The sequence below is a fragment of the Cebidichthys violaceus genome, unplaced genomic scaffold, assembly GCF_023349555.1.
Source record: "Cebidichthys violaceus isolate CVI_PGR_0920_01 unplaced genomic scaffold, fCebVio1.0.p SCAF_12, whole genome shotgun sequence".
NCBI lineage: Eukaryota > Metazoa > Chordata > Actinopteri > Perciformes > Stichaeidae > Cebidichthys > Cebidichthys violaceus.
The window spans coordinates 4,461,711-4,474,980 of NW_027176285.1; positions in this window are offsets into that span (position 1 = coordinate 4,461,711).

Below are 13,270 nucleotides of genomic sequence, written 5' to 3' on the forward strand. Positions count from 1 at the left end.
GGGGCTCCGGCGAGTAGAGAGTTGCAGTAGTCCAGGCGGGAGATGACAAGAGCCTGGATGAGAACCTGCGCCGTCTCGTCAGTCAGGAAGGGACGAATCCTCCTGATGTTGTAGAGCAGGAATCTGCAGGAGCGTGTAACGGATGAAATGTTTGCCGAGAATGACAGTTGGTCATCCAGGGTCACACCCAGGTTCCTCGCAGTCCGAGTTGGCGTCACCACGGTATCATCAATGGTGATGGACAGGTCCCGGTGCGGGCAACCCTTCCCCGGGAGGAACAGTAGCTCAGTTTTGTCTAGGTTGAGCTTGAGGTGGTGTGTCGTCATCCACTTCGAGATGTCAGCCAAACACGCAGCGATGCGCGTCTCCACTTGGGTGTCACCGGGGGGAAATGACAAGACCAGCTGGGTGTCATCGGCATAACAGTGGTAGGAGAAGTCATGCGAGCGAATAACAGAACCCAGAGATGTTGTGTAGAGCGAGAAGAGAAGGGGGTAATGTAGCACAACAGCAGAAGGGGGTTAGACTCAGAAAGACTTAATAACAACAACATAAGCCTACTGTTTCAAAATCAAAGAACACACTTATTACAACCACAACCACGAAAAGCAGGCAAGCAGTCTGTCTATCGGGATCCTCCTCTTCATTTCAGCACTACGGACAGCGCCACACCTCCACACGCAAACTGTAATTGTTAGTGGGAGACACCCATGAAAATAGTCCAAAACGCAACAAAAGAGGGAAAGAGATAGGTAGGCTAGTTCCCCGCCAGAGTTTATCTTAGTTTGGGTTGGAGGTCACTGGTAGTCATGATTTTAGGTTCTGTTTTGAGTGAGCTTAGCTGTAGATACCACTGATAGTTGACGTCTGACCAACTTTTCCTTATTTTTTAGTTTAAAAAAATCAAATTTCACTGTATTACTTAAGTAACACGTACAGTCACCGTGATGTCACCCATTTGTTTGTGGACAACCGCTTTGAAGCCATCTTGGCTTTTTGCAAACAGAAGTGACACGAGAGGGTGTGTTAAAGTTCAAAGACGAAAGCAAGGACGACCCCCATGGTAGTAAGCTGTCAATCACATGGTAGACACGCCCTTAAAGCATACCCTGCTTTTTCCTCTACTGTATATTACTCCAAATGGGACTATAATTGAATGCTGCATTGAAGGCTTTAGACAAGCAATTGTGACCATGAACTCATGTGTACAATGTTCTGATAGAATTCTACGAAGCAACAACAAACTGCTTTCATGTGTGCCCCCATCGGTGCCATTTCTGCTGGCCCACCATGAAACCGATTGCACCACAGGCCCCTCACACTGCGCTATTCTCTAATCTGCTCAGACCTGAAACAGAAAAACACAACGGAAGGAAACGACTGATAATCACGGGGACGCAGAGGGGACGGCCGGAGGTGATGCTTCCTCGCTGTCGGAAAAAAACTAAACGGCTACAGCAGTGGCCTTGGCCGTCTGTGTAAAGCTTCTCTTTAATGAGAACGAAAACGCTGCCCTCACAATAGCAACAGATTAAAGCTGGGGTTATGAATAACAGCACCGTATTTTTCCCTCTCTCTTTTATGACAGAGCAATCTTTTTTCTTTTTTTTTTTTTTTTCGTCTGTTACACCAGCTGCAGGTTGGCTCCCCCATTGCACTCTCCATCTTTCACTGTCTCTCTCAGCTTCTTGTTTAATTAGCTGGAAAAAGTCAGCGTGACGCGCCGAGCTCATGAAATACAGCTCTCTCGCTTCCATCGAAGGTGGCTTGTTTGAATGGTTTCATTTTTTTCCAGATAGCCACAACCACCACCTCTCTAACAATGAGACTCCTAGAGAAGTATGACATGTACTATAGTGCGTTCATTCTCTTCGTATACTGTAAAGCTTCAGATATAACGGTGTAAAGTCCTTTGGGATCATATTCTCTGCTGCACCACAATACTTTGCCGGAGGAATAAATTCAGCAGGAAGGATAGTAACTTTATCTAAATTAATTACTGTTGTCAGCGGTTGGGGTTACAGTAAATAATGTGTCTGGTCGAGAGGAAGCAACAGATTTCTGTTTGTGTGAGCACGGCGGCTTCCCGTCGTTATCTGCCCGAGTGGCTCCCAAAATGTAATAAGTGTATGAGCAGTTGGGGTTGCTATCTGCTTCTCGCTTTGTGTTGGTTGTGGGGCTTTTTCTCCATCGTGGAGCTTTCTTCGGGCAGCTCAGCTCACTGGACCTTGACAGCATTCCATTTGACGGGACGTCCTCGGGGTTCTCGAGGAGAAGAGGCCTTTCTTCTTCCACAGGCACACTCATTCGCAGCTGCTCTGTTGGGGGCCTGCAAAGACACGAGTGAAAGTAAGTGTTAATGAGATTAGAAAACATGGCTGCCCTTTCTCTGCAGATGGATCTTGTGCTCAGCAGTGAGTCAACAAGGGAGATTTTTCCAAAAATCACAGATGTCAGTAAATGAGAAGCAAATTAATCAAACTTCAGTTTATGCAATGCTCTGCCCTTTTGGCCTTTTTGGATGTTTCTTTTTGTTATAGGATAATCACTGGGGACTAGTATCAATATACTGTAGCGAGGTCAAGCCATAAAAAGTTCAGCTGAAAAGTTTTTGTATTTAGTCCAAACCAGTTATTCGTTCCCTGCAGCCACACAGCTCTCTATCTGACATGTTTAGCATATGATTATACAACGACGTACTGTATTGATTGGATTAAAAATACCTGTTTACATTGCTCAGTTCTTTATTTCTAAATTTCTCAGTTTTTTACTCAACTGTAATGCTGTTCAACGCAGTTGTCTGACTTTTCCATGCAGGCCCATATCCCGAATATTGTCAAATAGGCTCCATTCATTCATTCCTTTATTTATTTCAGTGAATGTGCAAAATGTGCAATACATTTTCAGCATATTGACTCTGTGGAGCAAACTCCTGATCTTGGCATTGGGCCGATAGGACCACAGAGATTCAGTGCACTCAAAGCAATATCCATATTAATGAGAAGCGATGCAAACTGCAGTGTAGGTGAAACGCGAGGGCACATTCGAGGTGCCAAAAGCTAACAAAACCATTTCAAGTTCAACACGACATGTAAAGCAAAATATAACAGCATTTTAATTTCAATTTTGTGAGTCTCCTTAACAGGAAATGAAGCAGAGTAGCCACAACGCTGACTTTATGTCACAGGCAGATTACAAGCACTAGTGATGCTTGATACCAGTGGTGGGCCGTCAGGGCCAGCAAAGCCTTCTCTGCTGGCCTAGACAGAATCCCAAAGTTATAGCTATTTTATATTTAAATTATTTTTCATAAATAAACTACATGTATTTTAAATATGTTTTCCCATTAGCTTATTATCTCATTGCAGAGCTACTGTCTTCCTCAGTTGCATTGCTTCCAGCACAGCTTGTTTTAAGTAGAGCTTTTATCCAATCAGATTTCACCCCCATGTTCAGACTTACAAGTAAATCCATTTGCAGTTTAAGTAAATGGGGACGATATTGTTGATTGTCACAGTCTTCAACCAATCAGATCTTTAGTTTGACATGTTGGGCGTATTCTTTGACATGCAAGAGCCTTCTAGCTGGCCTACAAGTATGTCAGCATTAAAGTGCGGCATGATTGGTCAGTGGGCTAGCATGACATGTTGGGCGATGACATTCCCAATATATACTGCCTCTGTCGAGCGGACATTTTCAGCCCTCAAACGCATTCAAACGTATTCAGGAAGTACAACTGGGGAGACTCGACTGTCATCACTGGTGTCCATGGCAATCGAGAAGGACCTCTTGCTGGAACTGAATCACACCGATGTTCTGTACAACTGTGGGGTTGAACTCTTTGCAATCAAAGAAAGGAGGATGGACTTTTGTCTTTTTAACAGTAGTAGGAGGTGGTTCAACTGTAGTAGGACAGCTCTGAAGGCCCAGGTATAAAATACACGGCCCGCCACTGCTTGATACACTATAAAGGTTGCACACTGGGTTTCCATTCAATTGTCTAGTGATTTTAACTATTGAAATGTAACCATCTAACCATCTAAGAGAGACAAATGGAGAGACGTCTTCAGGAATTTATGTATAAATTGGGCAAATTTTAATTGTTTTTTCATGACACCGGGTATTGACAAGGACAAGCATTCACACATTATGGGAATATCCGAGAAGACGCCGACAGCAGAAACAGCTGAAGTGTCACGTGAGTTAAGTGTTCGCTATGTTAGAGTTCATTCAGCAAAGGTCTTTCCATGATTAATTTAGCGCAAAAACTATTGTAAAAGCTTTTATTTACGAATGTTATATTATTGCTGTTTTCTTACAGATTTTCTAATGTTCAAAATCACATACAAAATTGTGAATGGAAAGCTATTGTCTCATCTGGATTCTCATTGCATCTCCTGGCCTGACTTATTTTGCTAGATGAGTAAAAAAGAAAACGAAAAGATGTTTTCTGAAGCTATTATTGCCACTGGGGAATGAGTTTAGCATGACTGGTTAATATAATTAAATTAAACAACAAGGTGTTATTTCTTTGGTTTAAATTATATAATCAGAATTGCTTGGTTGGGGGATACAAAAATTGGCAATCCATTTTTGGGTCTTAATATAAAATTTAAAAACTGAGAATAGTAACAGCTACTTAGATAGTGTGGGGAAATGCAAAGGGGGGACTGGTTCACTTTGAACTGGTGTGGACATGGTGTGCTCAGCAGAAATACTTTGCCAAAATACGTGTTTTGAGGTCTTTCTGATTGTTCTTTTCGATTTGCATATTAGGAATAAACAGTGCAAACTTATTATCTTGTCCGCAACCAAGCTATCTGACAGCTACTGTGTAGTGGTAGAGTACAGTAGTTTCCCAACTAGCCCTCAATGCAGCCACTAAGCATAGCATTTGCAGAAAAACGGCCAAATGACCATTTCTGTTGAATGCACAGCAAGACACTTTGGTGGGGAAGCGAGGCAAAGTCACCTGTTTATATGTTGGCGAGCTGATTGGAGGATTGGAAACAGGTGTGCAGCTGGGAGTGGGGCTTAGCTGATGGCTGAAGGTGGGAAACACAGAGGATGGCTGCAGGCCGGGGAGGAAATAGCCGGATGAAGAGCAAATGATTTCCAGGGCGCCTTTTGTTTTGTTAAGTGATGTCGTCTCACTCATCACTTCTCTCACATAGAGGAATATTCTCATGCAAACCGAAAGGAGTTTGCGTGTTTGTGATCACTAATGACGATGGGTTGGCAACCGTGTCCCCAATATGCCAATGACTTCAATTAGAAAAATAGAATTTCTCTTCAGGGTACAATTAAAAATCCCATCATATCAACAATAAGTATCACATCAACATAAAGTATCCCATCACATCAACATAAAGTATACCATCATATCAACATAAAGTATACCATCATATCAACATAAAAAGGTCTTGGTACTGTGGTTTAGGAATCAGGTATTCCTGTATTCTCACACAGTCGACTGAATTGAAAAGGAATAAATATGTGTAGTATTGTAACCCCGCCTAAAGAAATAATACTAGTGTAGCTATTAGAAAACCTAAGGACAAGTAAAAAACGAAAGAAGCAAAAACCCCAAAAATCTAGAAGCCGGTTTAAAAAACAACATCACAAATATCTGCAGTTGTTTGAGGTACGCACTGTTCAAAACTAATACTTCAGAGGCTGCAAGTAAATGAGGCAGCCGGGGATGCCTGCCAAGAGCACTGCTGGAGTCACAGCTGTTCAAATGCAGAAGAGCGGGAGACAGCGGAGACTCTTATTATGATTCTGGGACACTCACTCTGATTACACATTGGTGGCCCCTCTAATTGTCATCCTCAACAAAGATGAAGTAGCTTCCTGCTGCACAAAAAAACATAATAAAAGAGTTGAGCTGGCCAAAACGGGCACAACAGCTGAGATTAGTAACAAAACTGGAGGGTGGGAAATTATTTTGTGTGCATCAGCGAGTGTGGGTTATGTTTTATCGCTTGTCTTTTTTTTTTTTTTGTCAAGTTGTGGTGCTGTTTCTTTGAGTGGTGGAACCAGAAGGGCAGTTTGACCCCGAAGGGATTTTGATTGATCAGGGCACTTTAGCCTGAAGGGGTCCTGCTGTGTCCACAGTGGGGCCTGCAAACATCTTTATCACTTCCCCTTAAAACCCGGGAATCACTCTGCTGTGATGAATGAGAAAGAAGCAGGGGGGGGTGGGGGGAGGGGGGTGTACAGGAACTGGGGTGACAGAGCCCAGTGTGGCAGCAGCACACAGCTGGACGGGGGGGGGCAGAGGAATGGGAGTAACATGGGCAGGCCTGGAGGAAGCGGCCTTATAAATGGCCGCCGCTTACGGCCAAATACTCAATTAGCCGATCTGACAAAGTACTCCGTCTCCCCTCTGTCTTTTTTTTTGTTTTTTTCTGGCTCGCTACAATGTTTGTCCTCTACTCCCAGGTGGAGGAGAAGGAGGACAGTGGGGGCAGGTTTGACGGGAGCCTAAGGTCAAAGAGGCAGTTTTCAAGCACATTCCTTATCATCAACTAAATGAAATGAGATGAGACTTCAATGAGAGAAATTCAGTTTTTTTTTCTTCTTTTTACAACCTTGGCCTTATTATCAGAGTTTTGGCTGTGATGATATTATGCTCACCAACTTAATTACTTGGATACGGGGCTGCAGGGAGTTCTGCTTGTAAAATAGTCCACTATTTGAAATGAATCCCTAAAGTAAAATTCAGTTTTTATATACTGGGGTGATGGCCAAAGCTATTTCCACAGTTTTGGACATAATGTCCTGGGTTCAGAGAGCTACACAACAGAGTCCATGGGGCATCATCAATATTATTCATAAGACAGCTTTTAATTCATGCAGCATGTGACAGAGGTTAACAATCAAATATTGCTTTTATGGTGAAAATCCTAGCTCTTATTATGGTTGAGATAATTGGAATAAACAGTTTTAAACTTGTGTTCACTTTGACCCGCAGCCACATGAATGATGATCAAAACTACAAAAATAAAAACCCAGGATGTATTAAAACATTTTTTTTTCTGGCTAAGTGGAGTCCCAACCAATAAGCAGGTAAATAAAATGCAACGCGTTTTCTAGAGCGGTGATTCTCAAAGTGTGGTCCCGGGGACCCCCAGTGGTCCTGGCACTCTACCTGGGGTTCCTTAAAGCCTGTTGACTCATTAATCCACTCTGACACGAGTTTATGGTCTCAAGCTCTAGTTTCAAGTCTTCTTCAATACATCATGATGTTCATTTAGTGAATTATGGTCCATTTAGAGTCAAACAGACCATAAAGCAGGGTATACTTTAGGGCGGGGCTACCTTGTGATTGACAGGTTGCTACCTACATGGCGTCCCTAGGTCACTCCTTCGCCGTCCAAAATATGGTCACTCCCTTTCACTGCTTTCAAAAAAGCCAAGATGGCGACGGGCGTAATCCAAGATGGCGATAAAACGACAGTCCACAAACCGATGGGTGACGTCACAATGACTATACGTTCACTACTTATATACAGTCTATGGTAACTATGCACAACTTGTCACTTGGATATGAAAATATTTTATTTTGAGTCACTGAAAATAACTGATTATGTCTTTTATAAATGAATGAAGCTAATAGAAATGATGAGTCATAATATAAAAATAAATAAATCACATTTACTTTTATAAATAGAGTTCCCAATATCCTACAGCTCAGCAATTATCTGTTAATAAAATGTAAACATAGCTAATAGGAATAATAACAAAAATTCTGAACGTACCTGCAAAATGTTTACCGTCAATGTATTTTCTTTATTAATTTTCTACATCTGTTGCTTTCCATTCTTCCTGGTTTTGTTCACACAATTACAACAACAACAAAAAGATTGAAGTGTAGATCGAACATCAAGTCTCAGAGCGTACATACATACATATTACCTGTACTTAAGGTCCGAGGAGACACATAGCTGCATCGGCGTTTGTCATAATTGCGCTCTTAACGGTATGTGTGTGTGAGTGTGTATACGACGCGGTGGCAGCGGAGGGCTTCATTAGACGCCCTCTATCGTCCTGCTGTTCCATTTGCAAAGTGTGAGCAGTAATTATCCTCTCTCATTACCGCGACCCGGAGAGGCGAGCCGGAGGAGCTCGCTGGGACCCTTCAGATAACACTGTGACACGGGGAGCTGTACAGAACAGCAATACTTAAACACTAACTACACAACACATAACAGCCCTTATCTGGAGGCTCCAGCCAGCTGACAGCGGCTCACTAAAAACATATTGAGGAGGGCTCCCTACGGAGCACATAAGCTGTGAGAAGAAGCTCAGATATGAAGACTTACGCACACATATAGGGTATGTACAAACTCACAGCAGCCTGGCTTTAACTTTACCTCTATATGGGAATATTTTGCATGTGGGAGGACTGACAGTCTGTCACTAACAGCTCTCATGAGCGCAGTTTCCACTGAGGGTAAACGGGTCTCATCCTCAATATTTGTAGTATTTAAAACCCCTCAAACATCTTTATATGTGAGGATGTTTCTGTGTGACAGGTTTTTTTATTCACTTTTCATACCATTCACACAGAATGGCTAACGCCATATGTTTATGTCATTCATTGTGCTGGGTTTCTTTTACTTATTTGCAATTCATTTATTGTATTCTGGAGTGGATTCCCTAACACTGTAGATGCTTTGACACCATTGTGCTGTCACTGCAGCTCAGGATAACTTGAGTCTTTGTTTGTGTCACGTCTTTACCAGACTCAGCGAGATGATAATTGAAAATCTTAAACCCATTGTTGTTTTTTTTGCTGAAAAGAAGCCATCCACACTCGGATAGACCTGTCAGATAGACCTCACCTGTTCTTGCACACAATTCTATGGTTTTCCATTCTATTCCAACGCATTCAAACTATCACCCTCTACGTACCCCTTGAGCTTCAGTTTTGGACGTGTCATTCGTGCCGTGTCAGTTTCCGCTCGTTACATGCCGAGTGTCTATTTAAAATAAACTTCCATCTCCACAGGAAGTGATTAGCGGGTGACAAACAAGTCACATAACTGATGACTGACGTGTTTGACCCATCCACCACACCCCTCTCCCGCTCGAAGCCATACATCATGCAATTTATACTACTTTAGTTGCTCTGAGCGTCGAAGGGTCCACATAGCGCCCTTTTCCTGGAGAAAAGTGTCCGCAGGGCAGTGAGGGAGCGCTTCAAACCAGCGTAAAAAAGTGCTCTGAGCGCTTCTTCTCCTAATGTGTGACCACAATATTGTAAGAGTGAAATTGTGTGATGTAAACACAATTACGTAAATAGTTTTAAACAAGATGATACATGTGCAAATGTAAGTTTAGTATGATATTGAATATCAGTCTATCGTCTTGTGTATACATATTTAGTATCTATATGTTAAATTGATGATCTGATAGCAGATATGACCACTAGTCGGCGCTGTTCAGGCAGCTGGAGGTTATAGGGTTAAGTAATAGGAGCAGAAGGAGAGTTCTTGGCTTGTCTGGTTCGGTGTTGAAACTTGACTGAAGTTATGAGTAAAACCCAGAACGTGTTGGACTGATTTATTCCTTATCATACACCCACCATCATATCACCACTTTAACCACCATTGTATGTTAGACTAGCATTGCCCTTTGCTTTGTATTATCTATTTGGGCTACTAACAATTTGTCTTACATTGTTTTTTAACCATGAGCACCAAATGGAGGATGTCTGCTTTATACTTTTTTTTATGGATGAGCTTGTCACCACTCAATCTGACAGCCGTAAAGTTAGAGCAAGGCAACACAATGTGTAAGGGGAAATAAAAGAAGCATAACAGCATCATTCAGTGTGTTCGATCTGCTCCCACAAATGGGCGTTGTTCATTGTTATGGTAGTGTGTTTTCTGTAGGCGGCCAAACGCGGCCGCATACGCTCTCTGCTTACTGGGAATAATTGACAGAAAGATGCTGGTGCTTAGAAAAAAGAGGTATGGTGGCACAGGCCCTAATAATGATGTGTCTTAGCTTTTGTATTTTGAAGACACTTAAATTTAGATGCACTTCTCCTGTTTATTCCCCAGATCATGGTTTCACCCGTGTCCTCACCTCTCTGCCAGCCCGGGGCATGGGACTGACCTGAAGCCACATAACCGGGTAGCCGTCCCATCCGGCCCATTAGCTGATGTGTGGGTGGTTGTATGTGAGTTTTTTTGAAACCCTATTTAGATATTCTTGGTAATGTGTTTCATGGTGATTCTGATGAAGGCATTCATCTGTAAAGCTACTGCATACTACAAGTGTTGCTGGAGTTTAATTACCTACTTACATTTCTGATGGTGTTGTTGGTAATTTAGAACTCAACGGAGTTGAACTTGCTTTATGATACAGGATTAACATATAAATCATATAATTTTCATGCTTTGACCTTTTTGTGCCCCCTATGAAAAAAAAAATCTGCATTTGCTATGTTTCTCCACTCATTTATTCAGGTTTTTCCTTCCATGTTTAATAAATTCATCCATATTTGCTTTTCCAACATTTGAAAACACCATGGCAGTAAAGCGTTATAGAATCAGTTTGATGAGGGTGAGATAAAGCTAGAGAAAGATCGTTAGTCAGTACGGGGGTGGTACAGTAGCCAGCAGTTAGACTGTTTGGGACAGAGAGCCCTTTGGCAGCCTCGGCAAGGTTTACAGCTGAAAGCTCTGTGAAATGTTTGCTCCTGTTTTGGATCCACACCATCGCCATTATTTAGCCAGTTTACCGCCTAATTAAGCATTCGGCGGTGCTCTCACTCTGACTTTGAGGTCATTTTCACTCCTGCTTTACAATACCATGATTTAATTTTGCAGATAGTACATCGCCAGCTCATTGTTATGGATAACGGCTCGTGAAAAACTGTTTTAGCGAGGCTCGTTTAATCACAGAAATTAAACAATTCACATTATCTAGGCCTTGGCTTTTATCTCAATCTAATAGACTTGACCGCATCAGAGCTTTTTCGAGCAAATTTTCCAGCTGATGTCAAGATTTTACTGATCACCTACAGGGATGGGCTGTATCGCTGGCCTTTTTTTATCCCCTAAATCACAGCATGGGATTGTTAGGAGAAGGTTGTTAGTTTTTCCTGTATCCAGGCTAAAAAGAAAGGTAATTGGGCCTTCTCAGTATGGGCTCTGGTGAAACGAGCTTGGTTTAAGCATACACAAAACATGTATCAATGTGCTTCTGCATTCAATTTGTCACTATTATCTTTATTTGTTTATCATTTTTAATTGTTCATGACCATCAGGGGGCAACTCCTCCGGTTGCAAAAATAAAATCAATTGATTTATTCCCTCAGTAAACACTGTAAACATGAGTTTATGTTCTCAACCTCAAGACTTCTTCAATACATCATGATATTCATTTAGTAAACTATGGTCCATTTAGAGTCAAATATACCAGAGTAGAGCAGAGTATATGCTTTAGAGCGGGCTTACTGTGATTGACAGGTCGCTGCTGCTACCAGAGACCTATACGTCCGCATTCCAAATACGGTCACTTCCGTTCATTGGTGGCAAAAAAACATGGCGACGGCCGTAATCCAAGATGGTGACGGCAAACTCAAGACTTAAAAACGGCAGTCCACAAACCAATGGGTGAAGTCACGATCTATGCTAACAACTCATGTGACTATCGAGTGGACTAACGGGTCACATGACTAGCGACTAACGCGACTAAAGTCACCCTCCTGGACAAAAGTCTTGTGTTATTTTTACCCATCCGCACATACTACGTTAGCTGCTCTATGTGTAATGTTGCGGGTGGATGGATAGCATAGACACATTAAATAAATGTCAGACGCCGAAGGTCAGTGAGCAAGCTGAATTATGTTATGCTTTGGCAGTGCAAACGGGTTGCTCAGCCTGTTTCTGAAGTAGTTTCCTCTCTATTGTTTGGTGTAGCAAGGTTGCAGAGAAAACACCCAACGCTTGGTCGGTGGCGCTAAGCTTCAAGCTACGACGCTCTACGTCAATGCTCCTTACGTGCATGGTGTCTTTTCAAAATAAACTTCCGTTTTCACAGGAAGTTAGGTTCAGGCATCAAAACCACCTAGTTAGGTTTAGGACAAGAGCGTGGTTGACTCCCTTAACTAGCGAGTGACAAACAAGCCACGTGACAAGCAGCCGTAAGCGTCGCCTCACGTCAAATGTGTTTCTTCTTCAGGATTTGAATTACTGGACATGACTTAGGACTTTACTGCATAGCCAAGACTTAAAACTTACACACCGACGATTTTGTCTCACTTCTATATAAAAATATGTGTGAAGGTTACTTGAATAACTGAAACTACTTTGACACTTTTTCTCCGAAGTTTGCAAGCTCAAGTTCAATATCACCAAAGCCATGGAAGTAGTGTTAATCCACTTTTAAAGAAGCTTTATTTCATTCATAAAAACCTCCTCTTCATCTGCTGAGTGTATGGATTTCTGGAATGCAAGTCGGTCAAAACAACACCATGAAAAAAAACTGCTGAGCTATTCTTTGTGCCGTGAGCAAATCATCTGCTTAATTATCATGTGTTTTAGGTGCAGAGTATTCTATTGACGTTTGTAAAATGTCACAGCAACTGAAAAGCAACGGCAACAAATTTAATGAGACTGGAATGCAACGCTTCACGTGGGAGCATTGTTGGAAAGGAGAGTCATGTGAGACATATGAGTGCAGGTAAATTGTTGAGCCTGAGTGGTCAACAATATATCATTAGATTTGTTATTGCGGCAGTTAATACAATCCAAATGTTTGCATAATTACATTTTAATAATTTTTATATAATTATTTCATTATTATTGGTCAATAAGGGAAAAAAAGGCAGTTGGTAACAAATCTGAATTACAATGCAGTCTGAAGGAACATAAGCTGGCAGGGACAAGTCATGAGACAATTTTTAATAATTCCCCATTTTGGATGTATACCTTTGAATAAGTATACCACTGAAGCAGTGCATGAACTCCTGGGGGCATCGTTTGTTTTCTCTGCTTTTATTCTTACGTCCTCGCGGCGGCCATTGTACTTGTACACAGAGGTCAGTAGGGTGTTATAAATACATCTATTATCATAACCCCCCCACCCCCCATAACGACGGCGCGCCGAGAGCCGTTCTACATGATGAAGAGCCTCTGCAGAAGACGCGGCCTCCGTTTCACGTTTGGTCACACCTACGGGCCTGAATTGTGTAATCACACTCCCTCTCCGAGCCATTAAGACTAGAAAGTGACGTTTATTAGACAGCGGA